This window comes from Somniosus microcephalus, chromosome 1, assembly GCF_052327205.1.
Source record: "Somniosus microcephalus isolate GS21.2 chromosome 1, FLI_Smic_1.0, whole genome shotgun sequence".
Classification (NCBI taxonomy): Eukaryota; Metazoa; Chordata; class Chondrichthyes; order Squaliformes; family Somniosidae; genus Somniosus; species Somniosus microcephalus.
The window spans coordinates 417,339,722-417,357,687 of record NC_140987.1 but is presented as its reverse complement, the minus strand read 5'-3'; the positions used below and the strand labels follow the sequence as shown (position 1 = coordinate 417,357,687).

The 17,966-nt window shown below is 45.8% G+C and overlaps 1 protein-coding gene across 6 annotated transcripts in view; it reads left to right on the top strand.

The window, feature by feature from the left end:
- The window catches only part of stag2b (STAG2 cohesin complex component b), a 186,465-nt gene that overhangs the window by 27,211 nt on the left and 141,288 nt on the right, over positions 1-17,966 (top strand). For 2 of the 6 annotated variants that reach the window (XM_085999385.1, XM_085999353.1), the window contains exon 2: positions 15,344-15,438. The exons of the other annotated variants lie outside the window; for them this stretch is intronic. The gene's annotated coding sequence lies outside the window, so the exon portion shown is untranslated. The remainder of the gene's footprint in view (positions 1-15,343; positions 15,439-17,966) is intronic. 6 annotated transcript variants of the gene reach the window in all.

Here is a 17,966-nt window from a genome sequence, read left to right as displayed (position 1 = left end):
CTCATCCAAATCATTTATGTAGATCACAAACAGCAAGGGACCCAGCACCGATCCCTGAGGTACCCCACTGGACACAGGCTTCCCGTCACAAAAGCAACCTTCGACCATCACCCTCTGCCTCCTGCCACTCAGCCAGTTTAGGATCCAACGCGCCAAGGCACCCTGGATCCCATGGGCTCTTACCTTCTTGACCAGTCTGCTATACGGGACTTTGTCAAAAGCTTTACTGAAATCCATGTAAACCACATCCACAGCATTTCCCTCATCCACACACCTAGTCACCCCCTCGAAAAATTCAATCAGATTGGTCAGACATGATTTACCTTTGACAAAGCCATGCTGACTATCCCTGATTAATCCTTGCCTCTCCAAGTGGAGACTAATTTTGTCCCTCAGAATTTTTTCCAATAATTTTCCTACCACAGATGTTAGGCTCACTGGCCTGTAATTCCCTGGTTTATCCCTGCTACCCTTCTTGAATAATGGTACTACGTTAGCTGTTCTCCAGTCCTCTGGTACATCCCCTGTGGCCAGAGAGGTTCTGAAAATTAGTGTCAGAGCCCCTGCAATCTCCTCCTTTGCCTCACACAACAGCCTGGGATACATCTCGTCCGGGCCTGGGGATTTATCCAGTTTTTGGCCTGCTAAAACCGCTAGTACCTCCTCCCTCTCGATGCTAATGTGTTCAAGTATGTCACAGTCCCCTTGCCCGATTTCTATGTCTACATCGTCTTTCTCCATAGTGAACACAGATGCAAAAAATTCATTTAAAACCCCGCCTACATCATCTGGCTCTACACACAGATTGCCACTTTGGTCCCTAATGGGCCCTACCCTTTCCCTGGTTATCCTCTTGCCCTTAATATACTTATAAAACATCTTAGGATTTTCCTTTATTTTGCTCGCCAGTGTTATTTCATGGCCCCTCCTCGCCCTCCTAATTTCTTTTTTAAGTATGCCCCTGTACTTTTTATACTCCTCTAGGGCTTCCTCTGTCTTTAGTCTTTTGTAACTGCCAAAAGCCCCCCTTTTTTTCCTAATGCATTTTTGTATATCCCTTGTCATCCAAGGTTCCCTTTGCTTGTTGGTCCCACCCTTGACCTTTACAGGAACATGTTGGCGTTGTACTTTCTCTATTTCCCTTCTGAAAGTCTCCCACTGCTTTGATGTGGATTTTCCTATAAGTAGCTGCTCCCAGTCCACTTTGGCCAGATCCTGCCTTATCATATTAAAATCGGTGTTTCCCCAATTTAGAACCCTTATTTCCGGGCCGTCTTTGTCTTTTTCCATGACCACCTTAAATCTCACCGAATTATGGTCACTGTCGCCAAAATGCTCTCCTACTGACACTTCCACCACTTGCCCGGCTACATTCCCTAGAATTAGGTCCAGTACCGCCCCCTCTCTTGTCGGACTTTCTACGTTGGCTCAAAAAGCTCTCCTGGATGCACTTTAAGAATTCTGCACCCTCTAAGCCTTTCACACTCTGACTATCCCAATTAATATTGGGGAAGTTGAAATCCCCCACTATTATTACCCTATTATTTTTGCACTTCTCTGAGATTTGCCTACATATCTGTTCCTCTATCTCCCCCTGACTGTTTGGGGGCCTATAGTACACTCCCAGCAAAGTGCTTGCCCCCTTTTTGTTTTTAAATTCTACCCATATGGCCTCATTAGAGGAACCCGCTAATATATCATCCCTCCTTACAGCAGTAATTGATTCCTTAATTAATATTGCAACACCCCCTCCCCTTTTACACCCCCCTCTGTCTCGCCTGAAGATTCTATACCCCGGAATATTGAGCTGCCAGTCCTGACCCTCCCTCAACCATGTCTCCGTGATAGCAACAATATCGTACTCCCACGTGTTCAGCAACAACTTCAGTTGATCCACCTTATTTGCAAGACTCCTTGCATTAAAAATAAATGCCTTCCAGCCTTGCCATATTCCCTTTTGCCTTCATATATTTGCTCTGCCTTCCCAGCTGACTTGTTTTTTCCTCCGTATTTGGCTGTAAATCACCCCCTACTATAGTTCCACTCTGTATCCCATCCCCCTGCCAAGTTAGTTTAAAACCCCCCCCCCCCCCAACAGTGCTAGCAAACCTTCCCGCAAGGATATTGGTCCCCCTCTGGTTCAGGTGTAAACCGTCCGACTTGTACAAGTCCCACCTTTCCCAAAAGCAGACCCAGTGATCCAGGAAACTAAAGCCCTCCTTCCTGCACCATCCCTTTAGCCACGCATTCATCTGTTCTATCTTCCTATTCCTATACTCACTAGCACGTGGCACCGGGAGTAATCCAGAGATTACAACCTTTGAGGTCCTGCTCTTTAATCTTCCACCTAGCTCCCTAAATTCTTGCTGCAGGACCTCATCCCTCTTTTTACCTATGTCGTTGGTACCAATGTGGGCCACGACCTCTGGCTGTTCACCCTCCCCCTCCAGAATGCCCTGCAGCCGCTCAGTGCCATTCTTGACCCTGGCACCAGGGAGGCAACAAACCATCCTGGATTCACGTCTATGGCCACAGAAACGCCTATCTGTTCCCCTTACTATAGAATCCCCTACCACTATTGCTCTCCCACTCTTTTTCCTCCCTTCCTGGGCAGCAGGAGCACCCCCAGTGCCAGGAAGTTGGCTGCTGCTGCCTTCCCCTGGTGAGTCATCCCCCTCAACAGTATCCAAAGCGGTATACTTGTTTGAGAGGGGAATGGTCACAGGGGTCTCCTGCACTACCTGCCTGCTTCTATTGCTCCGCCTGGTGGTCACCCATTTCCTATCTTCCTGTGCAGCCCTACCCTGCGGTGTGACCAACTCACTAAACGTGTTATCCACGACCCTCTCAGCATCGTGAATGCTCAACAACCCATCCACCCGCAGCTCCAGCGCCTCAATGCGGTCTGCTAGTAGCTGCAGATGGATGCATCTCTGGCACACGTGGTCATCAGGGGCACCGGCAGTGTCCCTGAATTCCCACATAGAGCAAGAGGAGCATATCACGGGGCTGGGCTCTCCTGGCATGACCTTCCCTTTAATTAATTTAAATGAATTTACTATCACCAATTAAAGATATCTCTAAGGCACTTGTATAGTCTACCAACAGTCCCTGCTATACCAGACAAGACCCTAGTAACTATAAACTACAGAGTTAAAGTTTAAAAAAGAGAAATACTCACCAACCAATCACTTACCTGCTCCCTGGTGACGTCACACTCTGATTACTTTTTACCTCTTTCCCCGCTGCTGAGTTGGTAAGCCTCGCTGGGCTCCTCCTCGCTGCTCCGAGTGGTCTCGGGCCTCGCTGGTTGCCGGTTTTTAAGCCGGGCTCCTCCTCGCTGCTCCGAGTGGTCTCGGGCCTCGCTGGTCGCCGGTTTTTAAGTCGGGCTGCTCCGAGTGGTCTCGGGCCTCGCTGGTCGCCGGTTTTTAAGCCGGGCTCCTCCTCGCTGCTCCTCCCTGCTCCGAGTGGAACTCCAGTACGATTTGGACAGGTTGGGTGATTGGGCAGAAACATGGCAAATGCACTATAATGTGGATAAATGTGAGGTTATCCACTTTGGTGGCAAAAACAGGAAGGCAGATTATTATTTGAATGGCAATAGATTGGGAGAAGGGGAAGTGCAAAGAGACCTGGGTGGTGTTGTGCACCAGTCGCTGAAGGTAAGCATGCAGGTGCAGCAGGCGGTTAAGAAGGCAAATGGTATGTTGACCTTCGTAGCAAGAGGGTTCGAGTACAGGAACAAGGATGTCTTGCTACAGTTGTACAGGGCCTTGATGAGACCGCACCTTGAGTATTGTGTGCAGTTTTGGTCGCCTTACCTGTGATAGAACGGATTCTTTTATCCTCAGTCTGGTTCAGTAATCACTGAGTCGAATGCAACTGGAGAATTCAAACGATTTATTTTCCACGGAGTCTTACTCTGAAATGTCGGCACCGACTCCTGCAAGAGTCTGACGAACCCAACAGAGCAAGCAATTTGTCATAGTGTGCTACATTATTATACTTGCATTTGAGAAGACATTAACACCTCGTATATTCCTGCACCAATCCTGAGCTGTGCACGTATACATTTAATTTGATTTCCTGGCCTGGCAGTTTGAAATAAAGAAGTCACATTTAACTGAATGGGTTACAGCTAAGTAAACATCCTGGTAATGTGTTCATGATCACCTAAAACATTATGGTAATGCGTTTGTAATCATGGTAATGCGTTTTCTGATCGCCTATTGTCTGTATAACTTCTGCACGCTGCCTTACATTGGTCCTATCAGCAAGGTGTGACATTGTGGGCGCCAGCCATATTAGCAGCCAAAGATCAGTTTAGCCTTTTTATTTTACTTCTTGCTGCCTTCACAGTTTCTTGTTTCTATTTCCTTGACCTTGGTATTCTCACCTGAGGAAGGACGTTCTTGCCATGGAAGGAGTGCAGCGAAGATTCACCAGGCTGATACCTGGGATGGCAGGAATGATGTATGAGGAGAGATTGTGTCGATTGGGCTTATACTCACTGGAGTTTAGAAGATTGAAACATAGAAACATAGACATAGAAGATAGGAGCAGGAGTAGGCCATTCGGCCCTTCGAGCCTGCTCCGCCATTCAACGAGATCATGGCTGATCATCCAAACCCTCGCACCCGGTCCCTACACCGACAGGGGATCTCATCGAAACCTATAAAATTCTGTCAGGCCTGGGCAGACTAGATGCAGGAAGGATGTTTCTGATGGCCGGGGAGTCCAGAACCAGGGGTCATAGTCTAAGGATAAGGGGTAAGCCATTTAGGACTGAAATGAGGAGGAACTTCTTCACCCAGAGAGTGGTGAACCTGTGGAATTCTCTGCCACAGAGCGCGGTGGAGGCCAGTTCATTAAATATATTCAAGAAAGAGTTGGATATATTTCTTAAGGCTAAAGGGATATGGGGAGAAGGCAGGGACAGGGTACTGAATTTGGATGATCAGTCATGATCTCATTGAATGGCGGAGCAGGCTCGAAGGGCCGAATGGCCTACTCCTGCTCCTATCTTCTATGTTTCTATGAGGGAAGGGTGGAAATTGGAAGCCAAGTGAATGAAATTTTCTAGTTCAGGGCGAGAGCAGGAAACGGCATCAAGACAGTCATCAGTGTGCTGGAAAAAGAGGTGAGGGAGGGGACCTGAGTAGGACTGGAACAAAGAATGTTCCACATATCCCACAAAAAGGCAGGCAGAGCTAGGGCCCATGCAGGTTCCCACAGCAACACCTTTACTTTGGAGGAAGTGAGTGGAGTCAAAGGAAAAGTTGTTCAAAGTGAGAACAAGTTCAGCCAGGCGGAGGAGGGTGGTGGTGGATGGGGACTGGTTGGGCCTCTGTTCAAAGAAGAAGCGGAGCGCCCTCAGGCCGTCCTGGTGCGGGATGGAGGTGTAGAGGGTTTGGACAGCCATAGTAAAAACGAGATGGTTGGGAATTGGGAACTCTTAAAGTGGCGGAGGGTGTCAGAAGAGTCGCGAATGTAGGTGGGAAGAGACTGGACATGGGGAGAGAAAATAGAGTCGAGCTAGGAAGAAATCAGTTCCGTGAGGCAAGAACAGGCTGAAACGATGGGTCTACCAGGGCAGCCCTGTTTGTGGATCTTGGGAAGGAGGTAGAAGCGGGCTGTGCGGGATTGGGGGACTATGAGGTTGATAGCTATGGAGGGAAGATCTCCAGAGGAGATGAGGTCAGTGACAGTCTTGGAAACAATGGCTTGGAGGTTTGGTGGTAGGGTCATGGTCCAGGGGGAGGTAGGAGGAGGTGTCAGAGATTTGGTCTTCAGCCTTCACATGGAACTTTGGTGAGTGGCGGTGCTTGTGTTCATTCAAAAAGATTTATGTAGAACATGTCCGATAAGTTAGTAGGAGCCCTGTGCATTGGGTGATTTATGTAAATAACTTTTTTCATAATAGTCAAGGTAAGGGTGGGTAGATGACACGTGCCCAGCCTTCCTCCATCTTTCGAATGAAACATTAAACCGGAGCCCTGTCTGTAAAAGATCCTATGGCACTATTTTAAGAGATGGGGACTTTTCCTGATTTTCTGACCAACATTTATTCCCTCAGACAACATCACTAAAACAAGTTATCCAGTCATTTATCTCATTGATTTTTTTTCAGGATCTTGCTGTGCACAATTTGGTTGCCACTTTTCACTACAACAGTGCCTACAATTTACAAGTGCTTCATTTGCTGCAAAGTGCTTTGAGATATCCTGATGTTGTGAAAGACATGATATAAATGCAACTTCTTTCTTGTAATATTTCATTCCATTAAAGAATACTTTGGCATTTGTGCCATCATCAGATGATTCAACAGTAGTCAGATGAGCACTGACCAAAATCTTTTAGTCTATTTGTTAAATAAAAGAGAATGGTGTTGTTCTTGAGTTACTTTCCATTCTTTGCTCCAGACATAAATGTTGACACCAGTCCTGAAAACAGTGGGACAAGTGGTTTAACAAGGAAGCTGTTTAAAAAAAGAAAGATTTAATTCCATTTCAGCATTCTTATGTACTAGGGCATTTCATACACATATAGTACATACTGTTTAGTCCCTCATATCTCAGTTGACCAGGAGCTTACTCCCATTAGCAACATCAATACAGGCCTGAGCAAGCAGATTCTGCATCACAAACACTTAACCGTGCTGGACCATCTGTTGCCAGATGGATCACCTAAGAGATTAATATGACACGATGGAAGTTGCTGACAGACCCTGTGGGACCCTCTTCTTTGGAGGAGAACTTTGCATGCTGGACCCTAATTGTATTCTTTGACAACAATTGTTGGATAGCTTTTAAAATTCTAGAAACTATTAACACAACTTAAAAGCCCTTAAGCAAGAAGACAAATGAATATGCCAGTCTTGTTGCAAATTGTTTTGGCAGGTATATATGTTGCTTGAAAAGTAAGCATCTTCCAGCTATAGCAACACAGGCTTTTATTGCTGATGGATTGCTCATAAGTCTGGGATAAACAGATTAATTGGAATAACGTGCTAACTATTTAAACGAGTGGCAATGACACAAAGCTATAAACGTATATCCTTTTAAAGGAACTACATTTGAGACAAAATTGTTATTAATTGTAGATTGCTGAAATATTCCCATGAGATAACACTGCAACATTGGTAAATATATAAGTAAAGCGTAGGATATTTGATTTTCAAAAGTTGAGTCAAAGGTTCAGATTGTTTTTAGGCTTACCACCATTTGCTAGTTAACATTTGTGAAAATGGTGTAGTAAGTACTTCAAAGCAAATGCTGTAGTTTGCCCTTGTTATGAAAGTTGTTGTAAGAAGTTTACAGCCATGGTGTGACGCATGGTTATTTTACCAATTTGGTGACAGTTGAAAGTAATTGTATGAAAGAGTGATGTACTGCTCCTGAGATTATAGAAATCTTGTTTCTTACCGCATATTGGATTTATCATTCATCAGCCTCTCTACCAATCCACCGTGAGTTACATAACTACTGTACATTGTTAATTTTCCGTTTCATTTTTAATTTTGTACTAATGGCCAGGGTCAGAGGATATCAGAGTAACTGCAAATGCTGTTGAAATCTACAAGTGCTAAATATATAAGTAAAAATACTAAATTAACTGTACAATTTTGGACGATACATAAGAACACTTTTCCATTGATGTGCCTCAATAATCCCGAGACTCGGTGTTAGCGAACCAAAACAAGGCTTTTATTAACTTAGAAGATAACACGCAGTGGAGAGAGGTATCTTCCCTGGAGGTCTGCAGTACTGGCTGTGAGGCCAGACTGAGCTGGCTTACATAGAGGCCAGGTATGGGCGGAGCCCTACACACAACACATTCCATACATTCCAATACACAATACAATGGTGAGGAGAAACCTGAAACCAACCACAGCCACAGGCAATACAATGGTAAGGGGGAACCTGAAACCAACCACAGTCACAGGCAGTGATGAATGGAATATTTCATCACATTCACCCCTTCTATAGATTTAGTCTGTTCGGGGGTTTGGTAGTCCTCTGCGACCGACGTGGCTGTTGTGGTGTCGGCTGGGTGTCCCCGGTGGCCTCCTGGGTCTCTGCCGGGGGTGCCGCCAGGGTTGTTGAAGGGGTAGTTGGTGGGGGTGCCGTTGGTCGATGTTCTTCCGGGGGTGATGAAAGAGTAGTGGGTGGGTAAGAGTTGCTGTGGTCGTTGTTGCTGCTATTGCCGTGGTTGTTGTCGTTACCGGCTGGGGCGACGTCTTTTATTGACACGGTGTCCTCCCTTCCGTCGGCGTGCCGGACATACGCGTATTGGGGGTTGGCGTGGAGTAGGTGCACTGGCTCCACGAGAGGGTCCGTCTTATGGCCCCTCACATGCCTTCGCACGAATACCGGACCCGGGGTGGAGAGCCATGACGGCATGGATACGCCTGAGGTGGATTTCCGGGGGAAGCTAAACATTCGTTCATGAGGCGTGGCATTAGTGGCAGTACACAATAGCGACCGTATCGAATGGAGCACATCTGAGAGGACTTCCTGCCAGCGGGAGATAGGGAGGCCCTTGGTCCTTAGAGCTAGAGTGACTGCTTTCCATACTGTCCCGTTCTCTCGCTCCACTTGACCGTTACCCCGGGGGTTGTAGCTGGTGGTACGGCTCGTGGCGATACCCCTGGACAGCATGTACTGGCGTAGCTCTTCACTCATGAAGGACGCCCCCCTATCCGTGTGGATGTAGCTCGGCATACCGAACAGGCAGAACAGGCTGTTGAGGCATTTAATGACCGTGGCGCTGGTCATGTCTGGGCAGGGGAAGGCGAATGGGAACCGGGAGTATTCGTCCACAATGTTCAGGAAGTAAACATTGCGGTCGACGGACGGGAGGGGGCCCTTGAAATCTAAGCTGAGCCGCTCAAAGGGCCGTGTAGCTTTGATTAAGTGGGCTCTATCAGGGTGGTAGAACCGAGGCTTGCACTCAGCGCAAGTGCGGCAGTTCCTGGTCAGAGACCGAACTTCCTCAATCGAGTAGGGTAAGTTGCGGGACTTTATGAAGTGGAACAGCCGCGTGACCCCTGGGTGGCAGAGGTCGTTGTGGAGGGTCTGTAGCCGATCCCCGGTGGCGCTGGCACACATCCCTCGTGAGAGGGCATCTGGGGATTCGTTAAGGGCCCCTGGCCGGTAAATGATGTCATACTCGAAGGTGGAGAGCTCGATCCGCCACCTAAGAATCTTATCATTTTTGATCTTCCCCCTCTGTTTATTATTGAACATAAACGCTACCGACCGCTGGTCGGTAAGTAGGGTGAAGCGTTTGCCGGCTAGGTAGTGGCGCCAGTGGCGCACTGCCTCCACGATGGCTTGGGCCTCCTTTTCCACGGAGGAGTGTCTGATCTCGGGCCCTTGGAGGGTCCTCGAGAAGAAAGCTACGGGCCGCCCCGCCTGGTTGAGGGTGGCCGCCAAGGCAAAGTCAGACGCATCACTTTCCACTTGAAATGGAGTGTTCTCGTCCACTGCCTGTAGCGTGGCCCGCTCAATATCCTGCTTAATGCTTTTGAAGGCGGCGTGGGCCTCAGCAGAGAGCGGAAAAGAGGATGCTTTCAAGAGGGGGCGGGCTTTGTCGGAGTAGTTGGGGACCCATTGGGAATAATAAGAAAATAACCCCAGGCACCTTTTCAGGGCTTTGGGAGTGTTGGGCAGGGGCAGCTCCCGTAGGGGGCGCAATCGGTCGGGGTCTGGTCCGATTTCCCCATTCTCCACCACGCTGCCTAGTATGCAGAGGCGCGTGGTGTTGAAAACGCACTTGTCCTCGTTGTAGGTGAGGTTGAGTTTTTGTGCGGTTTTCAGGAACCTCTCGAGGTTCGAGTCGTGATCCTGCTGGTTGTGACCGCAGATGGTGACGTTGTCGAGGTAGGGGAAGGTTGCCTGCAAGTGGTGGTCATCGACCATGCGATCCATCTCCCTCTGGAAGACCGAGACCCCATTCGTCACCCCAAAGGGGACTCTGAGGAATTGGTAGAGGCGTCCGTTCGCCTCGAAGGCGGTGTACGGGCGGTCCTCTGGTCTGATAGGGAGCTGGTGGTACGCTGACTTGAGGTCGATGGTGGAGAACACCCGGTATTGGGCGATTTGGTTCACCATTTCTGATATGCGGGGTAGCGGGTAGGCGTCTAGTTGGGTGTACCTGTTGATCGTTTGGCTATAGTCGATCACCATCCGTTTCTTCTCGCTACCCCTTACCACCACCACTTGGGCGCGCCACGGGCTATTGCTGCATTCAATAATGCGCTCTTTCAGGAGCCTGTCTACCTCGGTTGCGATAAACCGCCTGTCCTCCCAGCTGTACCTCCTGCTTTTGGTCGCTATTGGCCGGCAGTTAGGGGTAAGGTTCGCAAATAGCGAAGGCGGCTTTACCTTCAGGGTAGCCAGGCCGCACACTGTGAGGGGCGGCTGGGACCCACCGTACTTGAGCGTGATGCTTTGGTGGTTGCACTGGAAATCCAGGCCCAAGATCATGCTCGCGCATAGATTCTTCATGATTAATACTTTAAAATTATCGTATACAGTCCCGTTAACGGACAATTGTACCGTGCAGTAACCCAGAATGATCGATGTCTGGGTTTTATCAGCCATAGAGATGGTACCCCGAGTAGGGACCACCTTTAGGGAGAGTTGTCGTGCCAGTTCGGGGTGGATAAAACTCTCCGTGCTTCCACTGTCAATTAAACATTTAACCCCGCACCCGTTTACCTCGATGTCCACCATTGATTTGGATAGCGGGTGGGGCCTGGTCTGGTCCACTGTGACCGATGCCACTGTAGGGCCCTGATCGAGACAAGATGGCGTCCGCGCTGTCTGCTCACAAGATGGCGGACCCCACGAGGTCGGGCAAGATGGCGTCCAAGATGGCCGCTCCCACGGCGCACATGCGGCGGTGGCGGGTTTTGGTTTTCCAGCGGGGTTCCCTCTGCACACCTTCCCAAAGTGCCCCTTCTTACCGTACTTCAAGCAGGTGGTGCCTTTCGCCGGGCACAGGTTTCTGGTGTGCTTTGGCTGCCCGCAGAAGTAGCAGTTGGGTCCCCGACGCGTCGCGGCTGTCGTAGGGCTTCTGGGGGGAGAGCGGGGCCCCGACGGTGTCGGGCTGCCGGGCGGGGAAGATGCCTTCCAAGATGGCGGCGCCCTTGGTGCACACGTGGCGGCGTGGACGGCGCGGGCTGAAGAGTAGGCGTCCGAGTTTCTCTGGGCCACATCCAGGGATCGCGCGGTGTCCGCAGCCTGTTTCAGGTCCAATCCCGTTTTTTCCAGCAGTCTTTGCCGGATGTAAGTGGAGCTGAGGCCTGTGATAAAGGCATCGCGAACAAGCTCGTCGGTGTACACTGCGGCTTTTACATCTCGGCACTTGCAGTCTTTGCCAAGCATTTTCAGGGTGCCTAGGAACTCCTCCACCGATTCCCCAGGTCGCTGTGCGCGAGTGGCGAGCAGATGCCTAGCATACACCTCATTCGTAGGCTGCTGGTAATGCGCCTTTAAGATGTCGCAGGCGGCCAGGTACGTGTCGGCGTCTTGGATGAGGGGGTAAACCCGGTGGCTTACCCAATTCCGCAGAATTCCGAGTTTCATACTCGCAGCGTCCGTAGCGTCTTTGACGGCTGCGGAATTGTCCAGGAAGAATTCCATACACATAAACCAGTGTCCGAAGCGTGCTGATGCGTCCGGAGCATGCTGATCCGAATCCAAACGTTCGGGTTTCAGGAGTTGATCCATTGTGTTGAAAAATAAGTTAATAAAATTGATGTGCCTCAATAGTCCCGAGACTCGATGTTAGCGAACCAAAACAAGGCTTTTATTAACTTAGAAGATAACACGCAGTGGAGAGAGGTATCTTCCCTGGAGGTCTGCAGTACTGGCTGTGAGGCTTACATAGAGGCCAGGTATGGGCGGAGCCCTACACACAACACATTCCATACATTCCAATACACAATACAATGGTGAGGAGAAACCTGAAACCAACCACAGCCACAGGCAATACAATGGTAAGGGGGAACCTGAAACCAACCACAGTCACAGGCAGTGATGAATGGAATATTTCATCACATCCATTTAATTTCTTGTTCTGTCAGCTTGAAAATCACTACATGATAACTAACACCACAAAGTGCTTGCTTACTATTGTGATAAAGGGCGAATATGCACTGCAAAAGCTCATCTAAAGTCATGGGAGCCATTTTAGCAACGTGTAGTGCCTTTTTGTGGTATTTTCCCCGGGCTTCAATTACCATGAATTAAAATGTTATATACAGTTGAAAAGCATTACATATTTATTAAAGAAGTCAAGTGTAAAGTGTTCAGTTTATTTTGGAATATTTAGGTCATGGTTTGATACTTTATGACTACATCTTAATTTGTGCCTAGTTTCAACTATTACATTGGATATAATTTTACTTGGTGAGTTTCTCTCTCCAGAAATTATTTTATGTAGGCAGCAAGTTCTTTCACTGCAAGTCTGTGTTATCAATATGAAAGGTGGATGAGAGCTCTTTCTGCAATCCATTCTCTGGGTCACCATGTTTATGCACTACGAAAATTAAGATGTAAAAATTATCACAAGTTTGCAAAACAAGAAGTCAAAAAACCAAATTGAGCACCTTGCCACCTGCTCACCAGGTATATTTGAGGTGTTTCAAAATCTTCAGAATCTGGGGAAGTGTTTCAATTGGCACAGCTAGACATATTATGTTACTAAGATGCTTCAGCTGAGGGCCCTGGTCCCCTTTTAGTTCAAGAGTACTAAGCCTTTCAAAGCTAAGACTCAGAAAAAGAAAATGTTATCTGACTAAGAGTCAGAAGTCTTGATCTTTTGTATTATAACTCAGTAAAATTTGGATCTTGGGAGACCAGCAACAAAAGTGAGTCTCTGGTGCAGTTGGTTGTACAGAGGTAAGGTTATTTATGTTCAGGAATACAGGCAGTTGGACAAGAATGATGCGTATGCAGTCAATGGCACTACATCAAGGTAAAAGTGCCTTAAAGTAGCGTGGACTGTGGACTCCATTTAGGAGTGATTTCAGCTCCGTGCCAACAGTTTGTATGCTACACCCTTGGGCTTACATTCAACATATTGCAGGAAAACTTGCTTATTTTGAAGCTTACTTTTATTTTTTGCATGTAAATTACTCCCCAGTTTAAAAAAAGTTTTGCTGCTTCAAGTTGCACTGCAGTCCATACTCTTCTTCCAAAGAAGTATCTTTTTTTCATAATTTTATTTGGCATTTTCTTTGACCTGAAAATCTCAAATTAAATATCAGGCTGTTAATGCCACACGCACACCATTACTGTAACAAGTTTTCGCAAAACTTAAAGTTGAGAATGCACACCAGTTTGTCCACTGTTTCCTATTCTTCCCTCCTTCCAATAGACCGCAATTGCTGGAGTCAGTTGACACGGTATCCACTGCAGGCAGATGATCTTTTCCTGCACGTCCAGCAAAAGACACTTGACTCTGCAGTGTTTTTCTGCTCCTCATCACTCTGCACGACGCATGATGGGTCCAGCTGAAAATCAACAACATCTGGTCACATTTGAGCTGGTTCAGCCAATGGCTGAGAGGACAACCGGAAACTATACTTTAGTCCATTACTGCAATAGGAGAAGGAGCTGCATTACAGCAACAAAAAGCCACATGCAGCTCACGATGTCTGTTGGCCACCCTTGCAGTAGTTATTTTATCACTGTTTCCTCCCCGCCCCCATCCTTTGCTTTGCCTCTTCTTCCTTCAACTCTAATGCCAAGTAATGGGAGCTTGTCTCAAAGATTGAAACTATGTGTAGTTTCCTCAGTCTAGATCTGTCCTCAATATTTCTCTCTCTTCCTTAGACTCCTTACACTCTAGCTTCTCCCCATCTTCTCTCCCCACCATTAGCCTCATCAGATTCATCTTGCCTAAATAAGGCTCACTCCTGGTCCCTTGATCCACTCTCTACTCAGCTTCTGACCACTCAATTACCTTTTCTTTCCTTTCCCAATGCTCCCTCTGATGGGCATATTTCCAGGAATGGCATCTGTATTTAATTTTGTATGTTTTTATTTTGGAAATTAAACATTTACATTTCTATGGGGTAAAAATGACTTTTTTTTCAAAGAGCATTTTGAGTGATTTCTCGCCACTAACCTTGCTTTTGATTTATCTGTTCTCTACTTCAGTTATGATTTGCTGTTGTCTACTATTGTACTTTGAGACAGTGAACAAAATATGACAGCGAAAGTATGATGCAATGTGTTGATGGCAGAAGTGTGACTGAATCTGTACAGCATGTGTGCACTAAACCTGAAATAGTGCACTAATTGAACTCCCATGGCATTGTTAACAATGAGTCTTCTGCCTCAGTAACCTTTGTGTATGCCTCATTCGGTCTCTGACATGTCTGTCATTTTCCCTGCTGTTACCTTCATTTTTTTTCTCCCTGTCTTGTTCTTTCTGTCTGTTTCTGTTGCTGATATCTCTCTCCCTTGATTGTTTGACGTGATTTTCTCGCCTGCTTCAGTTTTTCTGTTTCTGTGTGTATCTCTACCCTTTTCACTGTCCACCATACTTTGACACTCTTCTACTTCTCTGATGTTTGACTTTGCCACAATCTCTCTCTGCCTTGTATATCTCCACCCTTCTATCTCTATGCTGATCTGTCTCACTTCTATCCATTTATTTCTTCCCCCCCACCATCTTTATAGATATCTATTCACCCCCATCTGTTCCACTGTCTTTCTGTTCCCCTTTCGTTTGGTGTCTTTCTCTTTCTCCATTTTTCTCCACATCTCCCTCTGCAAATGTCTTCAATGATCTGTTCCTTCCCTGTTTTTTGCCTCAACTCCTCCCTTGTTTTGTGTTCCCCTTTACACTCCTGTCCAATGTCTCTGATCCCACATCCACTATTACTGTTCTAAAACAGGCGACATTTAAAAAAATATGAATTGCTGGTAAAGCCAAAGGGAAGAGCAGTCAGGGACAGTTTAAAAAAAATAACTGGCTGGTTTAAAAAAAGGAGGGTGGCTGCTGAGCGTGAGTGAGTTGATGCCAGGTGCATAGATGTATGATAGGGAGGGGACCTAAAGTGATCGACAAGTAAAACCAAACAAACCTCATTAGATTAAATAGCTGAGAGGTAAAATCAGGAAGAAATTGTTTGAATTAAAAATCCACTTACCTAATTGGGGAAAGAGGTCAACATCGAGTGAAAAGAGAAAATGTTGTGCCCCTGTCACAGTGCCATCACTGCTCAGAGGACTGAATAGCAGGTGTTCGTGTTACCCATTAATGGTAATAGAAGGAAGTATTGTAAGTGATTAATAACTAGTAACCTGCTGTTACTTCATAGGTGAAAATTTGTGATGAAACAAGCTTTCCCAAATGACTTAAAGGCACAACAACAGTAAATAAGCATGACAAACTGGACGTCTCAAGAATTTTAAGGTATTCTATACAGATAGATGTCTTATTAGTGCTCGATTCCTCCCACCCTAGTCGTCGTCTTCCATTCCTGTCCATTAGCAATGCCACATGATTAACTTGTCTAATTTACAATGCCTTGCTGTAGGGAAGCAGATATGATGGCATTCTGTTCAAACAAGAATGCGATGGGTTCACATGAAGCAAACGGACATTCTGTTGGTGAAGGACTCTCATTCAGATTGCTCTGCTTTTTCAGTAAATGCACTGGTGTTTGACATCTGAGATTAAGAAGTAGCCATGCTTTTCCCTTGTACAGAAGCAAGCTTGTAGTCAATTAATCACCAGTGTTAAAGAAATGTTGCACACAAAAGTGAGTTTTTCTCATTCAGTACTGTGTTGTATTACTTCCCTTGCAAGTGAGAACTGTTCACAGGCCAAAATAACCCACTGATGTAGAGCTGCCCACCTCAGTGCATTGAATTTAACTGGGATTTAATTGATCCATATAAGAATTTAATCTACAGAGCTACGGTTATGGCAGTAGGTTGTCATATAACTGCAGCGTAAGTAGAAGGGAGATGGATTTAAAACTACAAGTGGGGTCTTGCTTGTTCACCATTTTTATCATCATCCATTTCAGCAATCCCTGCATTTGGTTTGATAAAGTATGTGGGATGCTATCAAATTGGTTACTGTAATATAGGTTTTTTTTTGCTTACAAACACTTCAAAAATATCCTTAAGGAATACCCTGCACTTGGGTAGAGGAGGCAAAATTTCAGAGTTCGTAGATGACACAACTTGGAAATGTAGTTAACAGGATGATAGTAGCAGACTTATGTGAAAAGACTAGAGAAGCTGGGATTGTTCTCCTTAGAGCAGAAAGGGTTATGGGGAGATTTAATAGAGTAGTTAGGGAGAAACTGTTTCCACTGGCAGGAGAGCTGATAATCGGATGACAGATTTAAGATAATTGGCAAGGACCAGGGGCAATATCATCAGAATGTCTTTCACACAGTGAGTTGTTTGATGTGTAATGTACTACCTGAAAGGGTGGTGGAAGCAGATTCAATTGTAACTTTCAAAAGGGAATTGGATAAATACTTCAAGGGGAAGAAATTGCAGCACTGGGGCAAGAGGAAGGGAGCGGGTCGAATTGGATAGCTCTTTCAAAGAGCTGGCACAAGCACAATGGACCAAATGATGACCTCCTCTGCTGTAAGATACTGTGATTCTAAGAATGTTTTTCATTCAGGAATAATGTGCTATTAAATTAAATGTTTTGTGCACTGGCACCAATACAATAAATTAAGCTGAATAATGATGCTGATTTATTTTTAGGGCAGTGGTGGATTTTAATCTTTTAGATTTTATAAAAGATTAAAAGTTTAATAAATGATTATAAGTTTTAGAAACAAGCCATAAAAATAAGTAGTTGCTGGTGGGAGGTCAAAAACTTGAGTTTCCACTGTTGGATTTTAGAACTTGGCAGCAACAGCAACTGCTTACAGATCACAATCCTCTTCACTTCTATTCTGTCAAATGTATTGGAATCACTAACGGGAATTGTTGCTTGTCTGGACTCCATTTCACAATTGTGTATTCGCACGTACATTTTGTTGTTTAATTTTTGGCCATGCATGTGACAAAAATCACAGGACAATTTGACCGTAGTTAGTCCAAATTTATAAATGCATGAACCGTCAACTCAAATCAGTATATGAAAATCTTTGTATGGTTTTAATACAGCTTTTGTTGTTAATGTGAAGCAGTATCAAATGTGCATTAATGAGAGTAGCTGTGCAATTTGGCATTCCCCATCTGACTCCTGATCCAGAAGGTGTGAGACCACCTCCAGTAGGTAGTCCTGCTTCACTTGGGCTTTGCATCAGGTATACCGACCGCTTGCTGCAAATCCAAGTTTAAAAAGTGTCCCCCTGGTTCTTTGGCCAATCTGAGAATTTTTAAAACATTGTTTGGAATCTTTTTAGTGTTGGGAGAGAAATGGTGCTTCCATTGTGCGCTCTTAATATTGAAAATGAATGGCATACTGAGTGGAGCAAGGCACAGCACACTGTACAATTGGAGACCAGTACATATGGTGTCCTGGCAACTTAGATATTGATGAACATGAATACATAATGGTGTGAAGGAGCTATTATCTCACTTATGTTTTATGCTATTTATTTTAATTGGTTGTCTGTTTGATTTTTCTTAGTGTTTTAACATTTAGTTTATTAGACAATTGTAGGTTCCAGATGAGGTCTCTAAATACTTCAGTCTATTCTAGCCAATTATTGATTGGTTACAATCCTGTTCAGTCCAGTCCCCTGATTGTTTCTAAAATTCATACTGTCACACATTCTAATCCTTTGCAGACATTCTTCAATGTAACTGGTCACCGGAGCTGTTTCCTCTCAGCAACAGCTACAAGGGGATGGTTTCTAATGCAGTCCCACTTACTAATTTGGCTTGTTGATTTGAATGCTGAGAGAGTTGACATGATAAATAACCTTGGCTTTGCTTTTGCAATGTTCTGGTTTTCAAGTA